The sequence below is a fragment of the Bison bison genome, unplaced genomic scaffold, assembly GCF_000754665.1.
Source record: "Bison bison bison isolate TAMUID 2011002044 unplaced genomic scaffold, Bison_UMD1.0 scf7180017864385, whole genome shotgun sequence".
Taxonomy (NCBI): Eukaryota; Metazoa; Chordata; class Mammalia; order Artiodactyla; family Bovidae; genus Bison; species Bison bison.
This window is the reverse complement of record NW_011494957.1, coordinates 3,656,180-3,677,079: the sequence shown is the minus strand read 5'-3', so window position 1 is coordinate 3,677,079 and position 20,900 is coordinate 3,656,180. Positions and strand designations below refer to the sequence as shown.

Here is a 20,900-nt window from a genome sequence, read left to right as displayed (position 1 = left end):
CCAAATGAGGAAACAGAATGACATATGATTTTTATATAGATCTTTCTGTCCAAGTATAAAGAGAAGTTTTGCTTGCTATTCAACAACATAATAAAGTTATATTTTAAAAGTATAAAACTGAAAATGGATAAAGAATTTGTGGTACATACATACAATAAGAATATTACTCAACCATAAAAAAGAATGAATTTAAGTCAGTTCTAGTGGGGTAGATGATCCTTGAGCCTGTTATACAGAATGAAGTTAAGTCAGAAAGGAAAAAAATATATATATACATATCGTATATTAACATACATATGGAATCTAGAAAAATGGTACTGCTGAACATAGTTGCAGGGCAGGAATAGATGCAGTCCTTGAGAACAGACTTGTGGACACAGCAGGGGAAGGAGAGGGCAGGACAAACTGAGAGGCTAGCACTGAAACATACACTCTGCCATGTATGAAACAGGCAGCTCATGGGAGGTTGCTACAGAGGACAGGAAGCTCAACCTGGAGCTCTGTGACAATCTAGAAGGATGGGAGGGGGTGAGGGGGATAGGGAATTTCAAGAGGGAGGGGACATATGTATACATATGGCAGATTCATGTTGCTGTATAGTAGAAGCCAACAGAAGGTTGTAAACCAATTGTCTTCCAATTAAAAATTTTAAAAAGTATATATCTGAGGTAAAAATATTTTCTATTGGGAACTGTTTTGTTATTAATAGAATACAGGACTGGCTTTTAAGTACTGAGGTTGGAAATTTGCTGTATCTTATAAGAAGATTACTTAATGAATACCAGCTATTATTTACTGAGCACCTGCTATGTGTCAGGCATACTAGTGGGTATTCTACATGTATCCTCACTAACCCTGATAAGAGCCTAAAAGATACATTTACAATTTGGAGATATAAAACCAAGACCCCAATTAATTTACCTTAAATCACAAAGCAGGTTAGTGCCAGAGTCGGCACTTGAACCTACACGTGGTACGCAAAGAGTTCCTCATTCATGGTCTCATGTACAAACCAGCCTACAGCCCTCTTGACTCTTTTTCAATGTGACGCACACAAAAATGTGAATGACCATCCCAGATTATGTAGGTTTCACAGTACAGGAGAAAGAGAAATGATTGTGAATATAATTGCAGAATTAATGTGGTTGTGAATATAATTGCAGAAGATTTGAGGTGGCTTATTTTGGTAGACAGTTGGAAGTCATTGATTGGGTTACTAGAGAAAGAGAAGAGCATAAAAATGGCTCTTAAAAAACAATGGTTTCAGGACTTCCTGGAGTGTAGGTGAGATCCCTGGTCAGGGAGCTAAGATTCCATATTTCCTGTAGCCAAGAAAAAAAACAAAAACAAAACAGAATATAAAATAGAGCAATATTATAACAAAATCAATAAAGACTGTAAAAATGGTTGGCATCAAAAAAATCTTTAAGGAAAAACAATGCTTTGTAAACTTGTCACATGATGCATTTATGATGCATGAATTTCTCTGTAAGTGAAAATTTACCTAAAAATATAGGGTACACAAATACCAATTTGATCTAATTACCAACATCTGTTGGATCATCAAAAAAGCAAGAGAGTTCCAGAAAAACATCTACTTCTGCTTTGTTGTGATGCCAAAGCCTTTGTCAGTGTGGATCAAAACAAACTATGGAAAATTCTTAAAAAGATGGGGCTACCGGACCACCTGACCTGCCTCCTGAGAAACCTGTATGGAGATCAAGAAATGACAGTTAGAACTGGACATGGAACAACAGACTGGTTCCAAATCAGGAAAGGAGTACATCAAGGCTGTATATTGTCACCCCGCTTATTTAACTTCTATGCAGAGTACATCATGAGAAATGCTGGACCAGATGAAGCACAAGCTGGAAATCAAGATTGCCAGGAGAAATATCAATAACATTAGATATGCAAATGACACCACACTTATAGCAGAAAGTGAAGAACTAAAGAGCCTCTTGATGAAAGTGAAAGAGGAGAGTGAAAAAGTTAGCTTAAAACTCAACATTCAGAAAAGTAAGGTAATGGCATCTGGTCCCATCACTTCATGGAAAATAGATGGGGAAACAGTGGAAACAGTGGCAGACTTGATTTTTGGGAGCTCCAAAATCACTGCAGATGGTGACTGCAGCCATGACATTAAAAGATGCATGCTCCTTGGAAGAAAAGTTATGACCAACCTAGACAACATATTAAAATGCAGAGAAAGTACTTTGCCAACAAATGTCTATCTAGCCAAAGCTATGGTTTTTCCAGTAGCCATGTATAGATGTGAGAGTTGGACTATAAAGAAAGCTGAGTGCTGAAGAATTGATGCTTTTGAACTGTGGTGTTGGAGAAGACTCTTGAGAGCCCCTTGGACTGCAAGAAGATCCAACCAGCCCATCCTAAAGGAAATCAGTCCTGAATATTCATTGGAAGGACTGATGCTGAAGCTTAAACTCCAATACTTTAGCCACCTGATGTGAAGAAATCATTCATGGAAAAGCCCCTGATGCTGGCAAAGATTGAAGGTGGGAAGAGAAGGGGACGGCAGAGGATGAGATGGTTAGATGGCATCACCGACTCAATGAACATGAGTTTGAATAAATTCTAGGAGTTAGTGATGGACAGGGAGGCCTGGCGTGCTGCAGTCCATGGGGTCACAGAGAGTCGGATACGACTGAGCAACGGAACTGAACTGAACACAGATACCGAATGCTGGTTAATGATATACATTCTAAATTACTTAAAAATGGAGTGTTCACTTACATGCAGTTTACTTAGCTATGAATCATAAAAATATGATAGATTTGTGACTGTATCAAAGGAAGAATGAATTGATAAATATATGATACAGTAAAATTTTAGAAATTTAGGTATCAGCATACTGGTGTTACTGCATAATTCCTTCAGGTTTTGTATATAGTTGACATTTTTCGTAAGATACTAGAAAAAAAATAGAAGCATAGCAATAGTGGGAGAGATTGCAAGAGCAGAGAGCAATGCTCAGAGACATTATAATAATAGGGATCTGAGCTGTTGAATACCTGGACTAGTTAGTGACAATGGGAAATAAAAAATAAAAAAGAGTTACTTTTTAAAAATTAGAAATAAGGGATGAAACAAAGAAAGATGAATCTTACCAAGAGATTTAGCCTAGGAGAAAGATCAAATGAAGGTGTTGCCCTCTGGCATGGAGGTACTGTGTGACAGGTGCCTTTCTATAGCAGGTGTTTTTGGAGACTGCCCAAACTAAAATCCCGCCTAACATTGACAACAGACTTTGTACCTGACATCTTCTGACCCCACCAGAGTTCCTTTTACTGGCCACACCAGTACATACCCCATGCCACATTCTCTTTCTACAATGTGACATTCACAGCCCTCCATCAAAACCAAGAAGAGGCCCCAGATTCATTCTGCTTGAAAGGAGGTGGACCTATGTAATTTTTTCAGCCAGTTGCCTTTAGCAGCATGGCTACTGTGTGTATTTGCATTACCTCTCTCCCATGACTCACACCTTGTGAGCCTGAGATACAGATGGAAGAATTCTGGTCACCCTGAGGCCACCAGCAGGAGAGGCCACATGGAGACCAAACAGAGAGAAGGAGAGGTAGAGAGAGAGATGTCGGAGGAGGCTCAGCGGCTCCGGCCCCTGCTGCTGGACCACTCCCTGCCCTGGTGGATGCTGGGCCATGAGTCTCCATGGGATTCTCGTTGAGCCCTGTCCAATTGTAGATTTGTCAGGGAAATAGGTGTTATAATTTTAAGCCACTGACTTTTGTGATACCTTGTCATTCAACCATCATAAAAAGAACACGTTCACACAGACTTTTTCCTTTAAGGTGACACCATCCTAGCAGGAAGACCCGACTTCTTTCAAGACAACTTAAGACCCCAGGAAACATGAACACTTGCTTCTTAGCAGTGAAAAAACGTCTTATTCCAACTGGTTTCTTTATTCACTCTGCAATAGTACCTAGATTAGATTAGTCTCTCATCTTTAAACTTTTCTAAATCAGAGAAAGTTTCTCCGTAGCTTCCAAAATCTAGATAGTAAATACCAAACTCAGGCCTACCACCAGTGTATGTGTGCTCTCTGTGCAAAGTAGAAAAAAGGCACCATTTACTCCAGGTATTATACTTCCACTATAACTGTCATAATACATACCAATTTTGTTAGAAAAAATATTTTACTTCCACTTGATTCAAAAATTTTTTAATGCCTATGATATAATTGGCATACTTTGAGTGCAGTGTACAACCTACATAATTGTAATGCCAGTCTGAAAGTTCTCCAAGGTTTCCTAAATCTTTCTTTACTTAGCTTGAGGTGGTTGGAAGCATTCTGTCAATCTCACTGAATAAAACTTCTCTCCTATCAATCTGAGTGTGAATATGACTAGGAATGCCATGGAATTAGCTAGGGAGGAGGGGCTGTCATCTCTTAACAATTCTTATATAGATTCAATAGCACAGCCCTTTAAAATAAAGGGATATTGTTTATTTGTTCTAAGGTGCAGTTTAGGAAGAAAAATAGTCCCATTTAATGTAGTCCCAATGACATCTGGTTGTTATTATCTATTTAGTAGTTATTGATTTTATGCATATATGTGTGTTTATATACATATATATGTGCCAGACACTAAGAATATGGTGATGAACCATGGAATTTACAGTACAATAGGTTATTCAGGCAATTTTAAGACCATACAAGTATATAAATATATAACCACTGGCACCCAAAATTCCAAATTTGGGGCTTCCCCGGCAGTGCCTGTGGTAAAGAATTGGTGGTAAAGAGAAGGAAATGGAAACCCACTCTAGTACTCTTGCCTGGAGAATCCCATGGACAGAGGACCCTGCAGGGCTGCAGTCCATGAGTTACAAAGAGTTGGATACAACTGAACATGCACCCACACAGGAAAGAATTTCAAGTCATAGTGGAATATTTGGAGCACAGGTCTGGACTGAAAATAAAGATTCGGGATTTATCTCACAGACATGGTGGTTCTAAATATAAGACATGATAGTCACAGGGACTAAAGGCATGAAAAAGAGTCACAATGTATACCCCTAGTTCCACAGAAGGAGGAGCCCTGGAAGAACAGGAGAGGCAGAGGGACACAAGTAAGAATGAGTCTGAGCCTCAGCACACAGTGAGGAGACTGCTTCAGTAAGAGCTGGTAGGCCGGAGAGCGAGACTCCGCAGATGGTTCAAGGAGCATAAGCCCTGAGTAGAGGGCTTCCCAGTGGCACAGTGGTAAAGTGTCTGCCTGCAGTGCAGGAGAGGCAGAAGATGTGGGTTTGATCCCTGGGTTGGGAAGGTCCCTTGGAGGAGGGCATGGCAACCCATGCCAGTATTTTTGCAGGGAAAATCCCATGGATTGGGGAGCCTGGCAGGCTACAGTCCATAGAGTCACACAGAGTTGGACATGACTAAAGTGAATGAGGACCCAAGCAGGCAAGCACTGAGGAGAGATTACTAGGTTGGACAAATAAGCAAGCACTGGCCACCTTCAAATTTAAAAATGAGGCTTGAATTTTATGGTAAAGACATAAGGAGATTGTAGCTTCACAAGGAAAAGAAATTCAAATTAGGCTGATGCATCCAGGGAGGCTTTCAGGAAGACTGAATCTGAGCTGAGTTTTAACAAGTAAATTAGATAAGGGAAATCCTTTTTTTTTTTTTTCCCAGTTGCACCATGTGGCATAAAGACAGATTTTAGTTCTCCGACCAGGGATTGAACCTATGCATTCATCGTGCAATGGAAGCATGGAGTCTTAACCACTGGACCACCAGGGAAGTCAATCTATAAAACAAATCGATGTAGATGCTCTGTTTTCTACACATGTGTAGAAAGCAAACTTATGGCTGTCCAGGGGTAACTGGGAGCTAGGGATAAACTGAGAGACTGTGACTGACATATACATATTACAAATATAAGAGGGCTTCCCTGGTGGCTCAGTGATAAAGAATCCACCTGCCAATGCAGGGACATGAATTTGATCCCTTGTCTGGGAAGATCCCCTGGAGAAGGAAATGGCAACCCACTCCAGTATTCTTGCCTGGAGAATTCCCATGGACAGAGGGGCATGGCAGGCTACAGTCCATGGAGTCAAAAAGAGTCAGACATGAATAAGCAACTAAGCACAGCAGAGCGCGGCATGTGTACCTGTAAAACTGATTGATTCACTTTGCTGTACAGTAGAAACTAATGCAACATTGTAAATAAACTCTAGTCCAATTAAAATTTTTTTAAAAAATAAAAGTTATACCAATAGTGAGATTAAAAGATGTTTGAAGCCATAGAGAAACAGGAGAGTATGGCATGTTCCAAAGTTGCCAGTGGTTTGGGACAAGCAGTTGAACTTGAAGAAATGACTGAGACAAGACTAGGGAGTAGGAACCTAGATCCCTAGACAAGGTCTTGGAATGGAGCTTGAGATTAAAGTTATGGGGAACATTGAAAGATTTGAAACAGGAAAGTAATGTAAAAATATCTATGCTTTAGTAACAGCACTATAGCAGTAAGGTTGATCAGTCTCAAAAAGACAGACACAAAGCAAGAGCTCAATTACAAGGGGAGTTTCAGAGGTGGAGATACATATAAGCTATTCTTTAAAGGATGATAGTCAAGGCTTGAAGACTCTGGAGGCTGCGGGCCAGATGAGTGAGAAATCTAGAGTGCTACTCAGGTCTCTGTCTTTATTCCCAGGATGAACCTGAGTTACAGGGACTGCATTTACCACTAAGGAGGACACTGGTATAGAAGAAGACAGGGTTGAAACATCCTAGGGTTTTCTAATGGCAGCAGGGATCCACTCTAGGTGGAGAGACCTGGGCTATGAGAATAAAACAGACATATCAGCATATGCACTCAGATTTTCTTCTGAAACTGATCAGATCAGGTTGTCCTTAATCTGTAAAATATTACTGGAAAATCCAGTGATTTTTGAAACCTATGACACAACATTAAGCCCAGAAATTATCATTTCACATTCTCCCAAAGCAGACTGGCAGGAAGGGAAGGAAATCATCCTCTCCTCTTTCAGTTGATTTGAATACTTTGAGAGCCAAACACTGTGCTAATAACTTAAGGCCACAACTCACAACCTACTTCACATCTCCTTCCCTTTGTCCACACCCCACACCCCCAACACTGAATGCTGATACCCGTGTCCACCACCCATTAGTCTATGGACTCCTTTTTGAAAAATCATCAGAATTATAGAAATAAAGTGTTCATTTTTTTGTTGTTGTTCATTTTTTAAGTTGCACTGACATCACATCTAAACAGAGCTGCTATTGCACTTAGTGAAAAAACAGTGACTGTAATCATTCAGTTGACTGAATAAAATGATGAATAAGACAATTGTGTTAATATATGAGTAAACAGCAAAGAACATACCTAAGTTATATTGAACTTCTGTAATTCCAAGAACCCAATACCAAGAAAGAAAATGTAGGAAAAAAACAGGTAAACTGAGTCCCAAAGACAATCACAAGAACAGGATTCAGTGCAGTGCTGTCAGCTGCATTCCTCATAACTCATACAGATAACTTACTTTCAGTCCAGGAAATGTTCTAGGATAGTAGAAGAGATATACTGAGGGTTTATTCTAAAATTACCAAGTGTGAAGCTTAAAACGTTTGTTTCCTTAAAGGAGACTGCCTGACATTTGAACTTCCTTCTAAAATTGCATTAAATATGTATCAGCTCAGAGGGCCTACCAAAACAGAATAATGCATTTTCAATTTAGTCTTGGTTACACTTGACGAATTTTAAAGTGTTTCTCTAATGAAATGGAAGCTACAACAAAATTAATTCTATGCGAGAGACAGGGCAGACTCCGTGTTCCTTAATCCCCATGCACAGCATGCACTTTGCCTGAGCTTAGAAACAATACAGGGCTGACCATGGCTCTAAACTGGGAGCCTTGATAACATTGTCATAATCATCACAATGAAGTTCAGGAGGCTTTCTGACCTGAATGTAACACTCGTGTTTTACTCTAAGGAATAAAGAAGGGCAGAGACCCAAAGAATTCTGCTGTGGCAGTTCTAGCTTGTAGCAGTGCGAGTAATTCTGTATCTAGAGTAATTGAGCTAAGGAGGGAGAGTTGAAAGCCTGGTCTTCTTCATTATTCTCCAAGTATCTGCTACAAGTCGGACCCCCTTATAGGCATTTTCACATGAATTAACTTATTAGTGAGTTCATCCTTAAGATCTTGTATACCTCTTTAAAATACACACACACTATAAACCATTTGAGAGAAAGAAATCAAGGTCAGAAGTGTTCCAAAGTGACAGCATTGGCAAGTTGGAGACCTGGGTTTGTAAAAGCCTTCCCTTCCTCCCCACCCTTCACCTTTTCAGTGATGTGTGTGAGTCACACACAGTGCATGGCGGGCACTCTGCTGAGGGTGTGAATGTGAGGTGGGTAAAAAGTCATGTCCCTGATAGAGATTTCACTCTAGTTGGATAGAGCAGCAGTAGACGAGTCAAGATATAAGCCAGATGGTGGTAAGAGGTACTGAAGAAATATCTTGCATGGAGAATTGGGGGAGCCGGGAGTATATTTAGTTTCCTTTTTTTTTTTTATTTTTTTTTTGATGTTTCAGGATATTGATTTTTTTTAATATATAAATTTATTTATTTTAATTGGAGGTTAATTACTTTACAATATTGTATTGGTTTTGCCATACATCAACATGAATCCGCCACAGGTATACACGTGTTCCCCATCCTGAAACCCCCTCCCTCCTCCGTCCCCATCCCATCCCTCTGGGTCGTCCCAGTGCACCAGCCCCAATCATCCTGTATCCTGCATCGAACCTGGACTGGTGATTCGTTTCTTATATGATATTCTACATGTTTCAATGCCATTCTCCCAAATCATCCCACCCTCTTCTTCTCCCACAGAGTCCAAAAGACTGTTCTATACATCTGTGTCTCTTTTGCTGTCTTGCATACAGGGTTATCATTATTATCTTTCTAAATTCCATATATATGCATTAGTATACTGTATTGGTGTTTTTCTTTCTGGCTTACTTCACTCTGTATAATAGGCTCCAGTTTCATCCACCTCATTAGAACTGATTCAAATGTATTCTTTTTAATGGCTGAGTGATACTCCATTGTGTACATGTACCACAGCTTTCTTATCCATTCATCTGCTGATGGACATCTAGGTTGCTTCCATGTCCTGGCTATTATAAACAGTGCTGCGATGAACATTGGGGTACACGTGTCTCTCAGTTCTGGTGTCCTCGTTGTGTATGCCCAGCAGTGGGATTGCTGGGTCATAAGGCAGTTCTATTTCCAGGTTTTAAAAGAATCTCCACACTGTTCTCCATAGTAGCTGTACTAGTTTGCATTCCCACCAACAGTGTAAGAGGGTTCCCTTTTCTCCACACCATCTTCAGCATTTATTGCTTGTAGACTTTTGGATCACAGCCATTCTGACTGGTGTGAAATGGTACCTCACAGTGGTTTTGATTTGCATTTCTCTGATAATGAGTGATGTTGAGCATCTTTTCATGTGTTTGTTAGCCATCTGTATGTCTTCTTTGGAGAAATGTCTATTTAGTTCTTTGGCCCATTTTTTGATTGGGTCATTTATTTTTCTGGAATTGAGCTGCAGGAGTTGCTTGTATATTTTTGAGATTAGTTGTTTGTCAGTTGCTTCATTTGCTATTATTTTCCCCCATTCTTAAGGCTGCCTTTTCACCTTGCTTAGGATTTTCTTTGTTGTTCAGAAGCTTTTAAGTTTAATTAGGTCCCATTTGTTTATTTTTGCTTTTATTTCCAATATTCTGGGAGGTGGGTCATAGAGGATCCTGCTGTGATGTATGTCAGAGAGTGTTTTGCCTATGTTCTCCTCTAGGAGTTTTATAGTTTCTGGTCTTATGTTTAGATCTTTAATCCATTTTGAGTTTATTTTGGTGTATGGTGTTAGAAAGTGTTCTAGTTTCATTCTTTTACAAGTGGTTGACCAGTTTTCTCAACACCACTTGTTAAAGAGATTGTCTTTAATCCATTGTATATTGTTGCTTCCTTTGTCAAAGATAAGGTGTCCATAGGTGCATGGATTTATCTCTGGGCTTTCTATTTTGTTCCATTGATCTATATTTCTGTCTTTGTGCCAGTACTATACTGTCTTGATGACTGTGGCTTTGTAGTAGAGCCTGAAGTCAGGCAGATTGATTCCTCCAGTTCCATTCTTCTTTCTCAAGATTGCTTTGGCTATTTGAGGTTTTTTGTATTTCCATACAAATTGTGAAATTATTTGTTCTAGCTCTGTGAAAAATACCGTTGGTAGCTTGATAGGGATTGCACTGAATCTATAGATTGCTTTGGGTAGTATACTCATTTTCAATATATTGATTCTTCCGATCCATTAACATGGTATAGTTTCCATCTATTAGTGTCCTCTTTGATTTCTTTCACCAGTGTTTTATAGTTTTCTATATATAGGTCTTTAGTTTCTTTAGGTAGATATATTTCTAAATATTTTATTCTTTTCATTGCAGTGGTGAATGGAATTGTTTCCTTAATTTCTCTTTCTATTTTTTCATTATTAGTGTATAGGAATACAAGGGATTTCTCTGTGTTGATTTTTTAAAAATGAATAGGGAAGACCTCTCTGAGGAAGAAATTTTTTAAAATTTTTCTTGGAGTCTAGTTGATTTCCTTGGTGGCTAGGTGATAAAGAATCTGCCTGCCCATGCAGGAGATGCAGGCTCAATTGGGAAGATCCCCTGGAGAAGGAACTGGCAACTCACTCTAGTATTATTGCCTGGAAAGTTCCATGGACAGAGGAGATTGGTGGGCTAAAGTCCATGGGGTCACAAAGAGTTGGACACAACTTAGTAACCAAACAAAAACAACAAAGTTGATAACCCTGTTGTGTTAGTTTTTAGGTGTACAGCAAAGTGAATCAACGTGTATCTATTCTTTTTCAGATCTTTTTCCTTATATAGGTTGTTACAGAGTATTGAGTAGATTTTCCTGTGCTATACCATAGGTCCTTATATAAATTACGGATTTTACATATAGTACTGTGTGTGTGTGCACCCCAATGTTCATTGCAACACTGTTTACAATAGCCAGGGAAGAGATATTTTAAGGAGAGAACTGAATGGTGCAAAATCACTAGAAGTAAGTGAGCAACTATTTTAGCAACAACAGTACACGCCAGACTCCTGAGCAAGGAGCTTAGCATCTTCGGAAAAGTGAAAAGTGCTGAAAAGTGAAACTGCTACTTGCTCAGCCATGTTTGACTCTGCAATCCTATGGACTGTAGCCCACCAAGTTCCTCTGTTCATGGAATTATCCACAAGAATACTGGAGTGGGTTTCCATTCCCTTCCGCAGGGGATCATCTTGACTCAGGGGTTGAACTTGGGTCTCCCACATTGCAGGCAGATTCCTTACTGTCTGCATCACTAGGGAGGTTAGTCTGGCACAAATATAATAAATAAGAGAGAGAAAATAGTGAAATAAGAGGGAACAAATCATGAACCATAACAGACATGCAGAACCTTCTAGATTTTATTCTAAGATTAATGGGAAGCTACAGAAGAATTGTGGTTTCAAAAATGACAATCTAATCTCCATCTTTAAAAAATTATCTTAGGTTCTGTATGAAGAATATATTGTCTATTTTTTGTCTATTTGATTGTAGTTTTAGAGAGGCATATGCAAAATCTCAAATGACAATCATTCATTCACCCGTTTCTCCCTGGAAATTTTTGATTTATGTTTTGAGTCTGTTTTATAACAGCACTTATGCTTATAATGCCATGCCTTTCCTATTACTTTATTTTACAGCATATAATATCCTTATGTTTTTTTTTCTTTTTTTGAAAGTCATTCAGTCATGTCTGACTCTGAGACCTCATGGATTATACAGTCCATGGAATTCTCCAGGCCTTATGTAATCACATGATAAATGTTGTCTCAAATTTTATTTTTTTAGGTTTTAAAATTGCTACCCCAGCTTTATTGTTGCTGTTTGTATTTTCCATTTTAAAACATTTTGTCTTTTTGTTTTAAAAGTGTCACTTGCAGAAAACATAAATCTAATTTGTTATTCCCAAGCTCTTATTTTATTAATATTTTCTAGAACTTAATTTTCAGTTGTTATGAATACATTTTCTTTAAGTACTATGATTTTGTGCTTGTTCTCTCTCTCTCATACATACATATACAATGTTGCTGAATAATTTGATGACTACTTCTTCCCCTGATACTTATAACATCTCTGGGGTACTGTTTTTTTTTACTTACTGGAATACTTACTTCAAGAGTGATTTCACTGTACGACATTATCGAAAGTCCTGAAATTTTCAATGCCTATGTTTATATCCTGAAATTTGAATAATTATTCAACTGGATATCCTTTAATACTTTAAAAAATTACTCAATTGTTATATCATATATTACTATAAAAACATTTGACACCTGATTTTTATTCCTACATGGGAATTCACTTCTCTCTCTCAATGTTTTTTACATACGCTCATTGTCTTCAATATTCTTGTTTAACAAAATTTGTTAAGTAATGGTGTTGCCTTCTCCCCTTATTTAGCATCCTAAACTTTTTCATCTTGAAGTCTTCCATCTTCTTTTAATCTTGTAAAGCTTGTCTTTCTTAGTATATTCTATGTATATTATTATATATCTTTAGAACTATCTTCTGGAAGAGCTCCTCCATATTATCTTCCAAATCAGTAGTTCTTTCTTCAGCTATATCTACCCTGGTATTTATTCCTGTTTTATGTTCTTTATTTCAACTATTACATTTCAATATCTAATATTCAGAACTCTATGACTTATTTTTCTTGTGTCTTATTGCTTCTCTCTTACCTTTTCTGCTCACACATAGATATTACACTTATTTTAAATCACAGCTCCAATGATTGTGTGTCAACAGGTTTCAGTTTAAACCTTTCTTTACCAGGTTGTATTCAAGTCTCCAGTGTTTGATTTGTGAGCTCCCACTTGTCTGGAGGCCACAGACCCTCTGGCATGAGAGACAGCAGAAACCCCACCCAAACGCCTGCTGACGACAACCACCCTCTGTCACTCTGCTGAGTAAACTCACGCACAAGATATTTGCATCAGAATTCTGAGATGAGGAGCACAGGAGGAGTCTTCCTCCTTAGGGAGCCACTGTTTCCCTGGGGATTTAAAGGAGGCGAGGCTGCAGGGGCTCTAACGGAGGAGGACTCTTGTTCAGCCTCCTCAGTTCAGTTCTGTTCAGTTCAGCCGCTCAGTAGTGTCCGACTCTTTGAAACCCCTTGAATCGCAGCACGCCAGGCCTCCCTGTCCATCACCAACTCCTGGACTTCACTCAGACTCACGTCTATTGAGTCAGTGATGCCATCCAGCCATCTCATCCTCTGTACTCCCCTTCTCCTTCTGCCCCCAATCCCTCCCAGCATCAGAGTCTTTTCCAATGAGTCAACTCTTCACATGAGGTGGCCAAAGTACTGGAGTTTCAGCTTCAGCATCATTCTTTTCAATGAACACTCGGGACTGATCTCCTTCAGAATGGACTGTTTGGATCTCCTTGCAGTCCAAGGGACTCTCAAGTGTTTCCTCAACACCACAGTTCAAAAGCATCAATTCTTGGACACTCAGCCTTCTTCACAGTCCAACTCTCACATCCATACATGACCACTGGAAAAACCATAGCCTTGACTAGACGGACCTTTGTTGGCAAAGTAATGTCTCTGCTTTTGAATATGCTATCTAGGATGGTCATAACTTTCCTTCCAAGGAGTAAGGGTCTTTTAATTTCATGGCTGCAATCACCATCTGCAGTGATTTTGGAGCCCCAAAAAATAAAGTCAGACACTGTTTCCCCATCTATTTCCCATGAAGTGATGGGACAAGATGCCATGATTTTAGTTTTCTGAATGTTGAGTTTTAAGCCAACTTTTTCCACTCTCCTCTTTCACCTTCATCAAGAGGCTCTTTAGTTCTTCTTCCCTTTCTGCCATAAGGGTGGTGTCATCTGCATATCTGAGATTATTGATATTTCTCCGGGCAATTTTTATTCCTGCTTGTGCTTCTTCCAGCCTAGCGTTCCTCATGATGTACTCTGCATAGAAGTTAAATAAGCAGGGTGACAATATACAGCCTTGACATACTCCTTTTCCTATTTGGAACCAGTCTGTTGTTCCATGTCCTGTTCTAACTGTTGCTTCCTGACCTGCATATAGGTTTCTCAAGAGGCATGTCAGGTGGTCTGATATTCCTATCTCTTTCAGAATTTTCCACAGTTTACTGTGATCCACACAGTCAAAAGATTTGGCATAGTCAATAAGGCAGAAATAGATGTTTTTCTGGAATTCTGTTGCTTTTTCCATGATCCAGCAGATGTTGGCAATTTGATCTCTGGTTCCTCTGCCTTTTCTAAAAGCAGCTTGAACATCTGGAAGTTCATGGTTCATGTATTGCTAAAGCCTGGCTTGGAGAATTCTCCAAGCCAGGCTTTAGCAATGTGAGATGAGTGCAATTGTGCGGTAGTTTGAGCATTCTTTGGCATTGCCTTTCTTTGGGATTGGAATGAAAACTGACCTTTTCCAGTCCTGTGGTCACTGCTGAGTTTTCCAAATTTGCTGGCATATTGAGTGCAGCACTTTCACAGCTTTCACATCACCTCCACTACCTTTGTTTGTAGTGATGCTTTCTAAGGCCCACTTGACTTCACATTCCAGGATGTCTGGCTCTAGGTCAGTCATCACACCATCGTGATTATCTTGGTCATGAAGATCTTTTTTGTACAGTTCTTCTGTGTATTCTTGCCACCTCTTCTTAATATCTTCTGCTTCTGTTAGGTCCATACCATTTCTGTCCTTTATTGAGCCCATCTTTGCATGAAATGTTCCCTTGGTATCTCTAATTTTCTTGAAGAGATCTCTAGTCTTCCCCATTCTGTTGTTTTCCTCTATTTCTTTGCATTGATCGCTGAGGAAGGCTTTCTTATCTCTCCTTGCTATTCTTTGGTACTCTGCATTCAGATGCTTGTATCTTTCCTTTTCTCCTTTGCTTTTCGCTTCTCTTCTTTTACAGCTATTTGTAAGTCCTCCTCAGACAGCCATTTTGCTTTTTCGCATTTCTTTTCCATGGGGATGGTCTTAGTCCCTGTCTCCTGTAAAATGTCATGAACCTCCATCCGTAAATCATCAGGCACTCTGTCTATCAGATCTAGTCCCTTAAATCTATTTTTCACTTCCACAGTATAATCATAAGGGATTTGATTTAGGTCATGCCTGAATGGTCTAGTGGTTTTTCCTACGTTCTTCAATTTAAGTCTGAATTTAACAATACGGAATTCATAATCTGAGCCACAGTCAGCTTCTGGTCTTGTTTTTGTTGACTGTATGGTGTTGCTCCATCTTTGGCTGCAAAGAATATAATCAATCTGATTTCGGTGTTGACCATCTGGTGACGTCCATGTGTAGTCTTCTCTTGTGTTATTGGAAGAGTGTGTTTGCTATGACCAGTGCATTTTCTTGGCAAAACTCTATTAGCCTTTGCCCTGCTTCATTCCATATTCCAAGGCCAAACTTGCCTGTTACTCCAGGTGTTTATTGACTTCCTACTTTTGCATTCCAGTCCCCTATAGTGAAAAGGACATCTTTTTTGGGTGTTAGTTCTAAAAGGCCTTGTAGGTCTTCATAGAACCGTTCAACTTCAGCTTCTTCAGCATTACTGGTTGGGGCATAGACTTGGATTACTATGATATTGAATGGTTTGCCTTGGAAATGAACAGAGATCATTCTGTTGTTTTTGAGATTGCATCCAAGTACTGCATTTTGTACTCTTTTGTTGACCATGATGGCTACTCCACATTTTCTAAGGGATTCCTGCCTGCAGTAGTAGATACAATGGTGATCTGAGTTAAATTCACCCATTCCAGTCCATTTTAGTTTGCTGATTCCTAGAATGTCGACGTTCACGCTTGCCATCTCCTGTTTGACCACTTCCAATTTGCCTTGATTCATGGACTTAACATTCCAGGTTCCTATGCAATATTGTTCTTTACAGCATCGGACCTTGCTTCTATCACCAGTCACATCCACAATTTGGTATTGTTTTTGCTTTGGCTCCATCCTTTCATTCTTTCTGGAGTTATTTCTCCACTGATTTCCAGTAGCATATTGGACATCTACCGACCGAGGGAGTTCCTCTTTCAGTATCCTATCATTTTTGCCTTTTCATACTGTTCATGGGGTTCTCAAGGCAAGAATACTGAAGTGGTTTGCCTTTCCCTTCTCCAGTGGACCACATTCTGTCAGAACTCTCCACCATGACCCGCCCATTTTGGGTGGCCCCCAGGGCATGGCTTAGTTTCATTGAGTTAGACAAGGCTGTGGTCCTAGTCTGATTAGATTGACTAGTTTTCTGTGAGTATGGTTTCAGTGTATCTGCCCTCTGATGCCCTCTTGCAACACCTACCATCTTACTTGGATTTCTCTTACCTTGGATGTGGGGTATCTCTTCACGGCTGCTCCAGCAAAGCACAGCCACTTCTCCTTACCTTGGACTAGGGGTATCTCCTCACCGCCACCCCTCCTGACCTTGAACATGGAATAGCTTCTCTAGGCCCTCCTGTGCCCACACAGCCACCTCAGCCATCACTTTTGTCTCTGTGTTGCTCGTATTTGACTCTGTTATATTTTTCAGCCCTGACTGCACCTTAAATCACTATCCTCCAGGTGTTGGTGATGAGTTTGCTGATGAGAGGTAAAGGAATGATTGTCTGAAGGCATGAGGGAGGAAGCAGAGAGGCACCTGAAAGATGCATAAAGACCCCTTCACCACTTGCCACACTCCCAGATCAAGGCCTTGGGCATCCCATGGAACGGATCAGGTTGGGGTGGTTTTCTGTTATGTGGGCAACTCCTGCTGGTCTTTTTTTACTCTCATCTTTGGTTCCTCCAAGTTTGATTTTGAAGGAGTGCTTGGGAACTCAAGCTAGTTTAATATCATAACAGGAGCAGAAGTTTCATTTTTTTTTTTCTTTCTCACATTTCTTTGATTTGAATCAGTACTTTCTTTATTCTCCAAGTGCAATTCATGAATTATACTCATGACAGACTACAAAAGTAATATATAATATATCAAAGTCTATGGCATATGGTAAGTGCTTAGAACAACAACTTTTGCCTTTTATGATATTATGTTTATGGATTTCTCTAGGAAATCACAACTTTATTTCTTCCCTTTTTCAGATGTTGCAATATCTCATGTATTTTTGTCACCTGCCTTTCCTAGAATAGATGTTTTATGAGTGATAGGAAAGCAAATCTTTTTTAATAGGATGTCTTTGGTTAGCATTGTGTTTCAATACAGAAAACTAAGAAAATTTTTCTGTTTTTATTATTGAAAACTGAGTAAACAAATAAGAAAAAGAACAACTAAAAGCCTAGTTTTAAGGTAATTAGAAAGTTTACAAATTTTGAAATGTTGAACATTAAAATAAAATGCAACTGTCACGAAACCCTAGACAGTGTAAATTAACACAACATTCTGGGATTTAATTAAACAATGTTCACTCAGTTAGGCTTTTGCTAAATCCTGAATAGGGCAATATTGAGCAAAACGTTTTATTTTTCTTTATTTGGACACAGCACGAGTCATGTGGGATCTTAATTCCCTGATCAAGAATCAGACCCTGTCCCCTGCAGTGGATGTGCAGTCTCAACCACTGGGCTGCCACAGGAATTCCCTCAGAAAAGATTTAAATGGACATGTTGTTTCATCAGAAACTTATGTCTAGAAATGCATTCTAAGAAATAATGAAGAAGTATGCACAAATTGGGCTTCCCTTGTGGCTCAGCTGGCAAAGAATCTGCCTGCAATGTGGGAGACCTGGGTTCGATCCCTGGGTTGGGAATATCCCCTGGAGATGAGAAAGGCTACCCACTCCAGTATTCTGGCCTGGAAAATTCCATGGACTCTATAGTCCATGGGGTCAAAAAGAGTTGGACACGACCGAGTGACTTTCACTTTCACATGCACAAATTAGTTTCTCCAAAGACGTCCCCATCCTAAACTTAGGGACCTGTGAATGTTGTCTTCCATTTCTCCACAGCAAAAGGGATTCTGCAGATGTGGCTTACTTAAGGATCTTTAGATGGGAGGACGATCCTGGATTATCTGAGTGGATCCAATGTAATTACACAGATTCCTGAATAGGAAGGCAAGACGGATAAAGTCAGGAAAAGGACTTGGAAAAACAGAACCAGAGATTGAAATCATGTACTTTGAAGTGTGAAGAAGCGGGTGGGCCCAGCAATGCAGGGGCTTTTAGAAGCTGGAAAAGGCAAGGAAATGGATTCTCGCTTGGAGTCTCCAGAAGAAACACAGCCTTGTTGACATCTTGATTTTAGTCAGACGTCCAGAACTGTAAAATAATAAATTTGGTTATTTAAAGTAACTTAATTTTGTGATAATTTGTTAAAGTCACAATAGGAAACTAAAAATGTACATAATAGGAAAACTTAATAACAAATCAACTGCAGAGAGTTAACTAAGGAATGACACAATAAAAAATAAATATTATACATCCACTGGAATTATGTCATAGGACAATATTTTATTATGTGCTCCTTATGTTATTAATTAAAAATAGCTTTATAAAACAAAATGTTAAGTAATTCATTTTAACAACAAAATTACAAATTAAAATAGCTGCATTTTAAGTGCTTTTATGTGCACCAGGAAATTTTAAAGAGCTTTACATGCATTATCTCAATTACTGCTCCTGAAGGGTTGAGTACACTGTCCTCATTTTAAAGGAGGTAATTAAGGCACTGAGTCAGTAGGAGATTACAGTTAGTAGGTGACAAGTTTGAAAACAGGACATGATACCCTTGAACTTGCACTCTTAGTCCTCTTGCACAAATAACCCTGAACAGTAAACAAAGCAAATTTATAAAACATGGTAATGTTATGTGGTGGAAGACAGCCATGTTTTCTGTTCTTCACCTGAACAATAAATTTTAATTACTTTTGAAATGCAGAAAAAAATTAAATTTTAGAAAGAATAAAACAAAGTTTTAAAAATCTGTTGAGATGGTCTTTGAAAAATAGTTTCTATTCTCATTTTTATTTTTAGAAAAATTAGCACCTGTCTCATTTCAAAGTAAATTGCTATAAGGATTTTTCTATAAGCATGCAATTGTCTAGAGAATGAAATCATGTCATGACCTACTTGATTACATACCATTCAGAGTTTTGCAAATCTAATATATGCATATTTAAATATCAACACATTTATTTATAAATACCAATAAAGATACACATGAGAAACTGTAGCACTAGGAATGGAACTAAAAAATTAACCCAGGGAGAAAATGGGATATGATTAGCCCTTAATATGGCCCACCCCATAACAATTACAAGGAAAGTACCTAAAAAGACATACAAAAAACTACCAGACTAGAACCACACTTGGAGAAGGCAATGGCACCCCACTCCAGTACTCTTGCCTGGAAAATCCTGTGGGCGGAGGAGCCTGGTGGGCTGCAATCCATGGGGTTGCCAAGAGTCGGACAGGACTGAGTGACTTTACTTGCACTTTTCACTTTCATGCATCGGAGAAGGAAATGGCAACCCACTCCAGCGTTCTTTCCTGGAGAATCCCAGGGACAGGGGAGCCTGGTGGGCTGCTGTCTATGGGGTTGCACAGAGTTGGACACGACTGAAGTGACTTAGCAGCAGAACCACACTAAAAAACAAATACAAAACCTGCTATTGGTAAAAGACTTACATTGTGTTCTTGCTGAAAGAAAACTATCATATTATGCCTCTGCCCGATCCCTTATTCAATATCTACAGTCTCTACTAAAGCAAATCTTGACAGTTTTCCCTCTACTATGGGTCCCCTGCTTTCTGAAGTGCTGACTCAAACACCCTAAATCACTTGCAGCTTTGGTACATCTTGTTAAAGCAGATTAACAGAGAAATGGCTATAATCATGGAAAAGATAAGGCACCAGATCCTTTGTACAATAAGTAGTGAAGACTGTTTTTTCACTTTAGTCATCCATTTATAGGACTAGATAATAAGTCTAGGAGAACATCTGTGTATCCAACTGCTAAGACAGAGAATGGCAAAGAGTAAAACAGCCATGAGCTACATCTTCCACAAAGTGAAAAGTGAAAGTGAAAGTCACTCAGTCGTGTCGGACTCTTTGCGACCCCATGAACTATACAGTCCATGGAATTCTCCAGGCCAGAATACCAGAGTGGATGTCCTTTCCCTTCTCCAGAGGATCTTCCCAACACAGAGATCGAACCCAGGTCTCCCACATTGCAGGTAGATTCTTTATCAGCTGAGCCACGAGGAAATCCCCATCTTCCATAAAACATCCAGCTAAATGCAAGGGAAAGAATTTAACGAGCAAACAAGTAAATCCAGAAGGGCTGGGGTCAAAGACAATCACATGGTCTTGCTGTTGGCACACTAGGTCTGTCTGGCTCTTCTCTCTTTTGAAGATTAATAAACAGAAATAAAAACACACTTATAGTTGCCAGGTACTATAAGACAAGAAAAAGGAAACACCTCATTTCATTAAAAAAAATTAAAAAACAGAACCCTTCGAGTGATTGACAACCAGAATAAGAACATTTGTCTTTCTTGGTAACAATTGTATCCCCAACTCCTAAAATATTTGTGTGACTGATTGTGGGCATTCAATAAATCTTAATTTATTTAATTAATAAATCATTTCAGAACATATTCCACACTCTTAATGGTAACAATAAGTCTAAACCTAAAAGCCATGAATGTAAATATATAGAGAGAATAAACTGAGACAAGAAAACAAAAAGAAAATAAAATGTAAAAGTAATAAAATTGAAAAGAAATAATAGTACAGTCAAGGCTTT

The 20,900-nt window shown here is 39.1% G+C and overlaps 1 pseudogene; it reads right to left on the bottom strand.

The window, feature by feature from the left end:
- LOC105001895 overlaps positions 1 to 3,375 on the bottom strand; it is a 126,095-nt pseudogene extending 122,720 nt beyond the window's left edge.
- Positions 3,376 to 20,900: the final 17,525 nt, after the last annotated feature.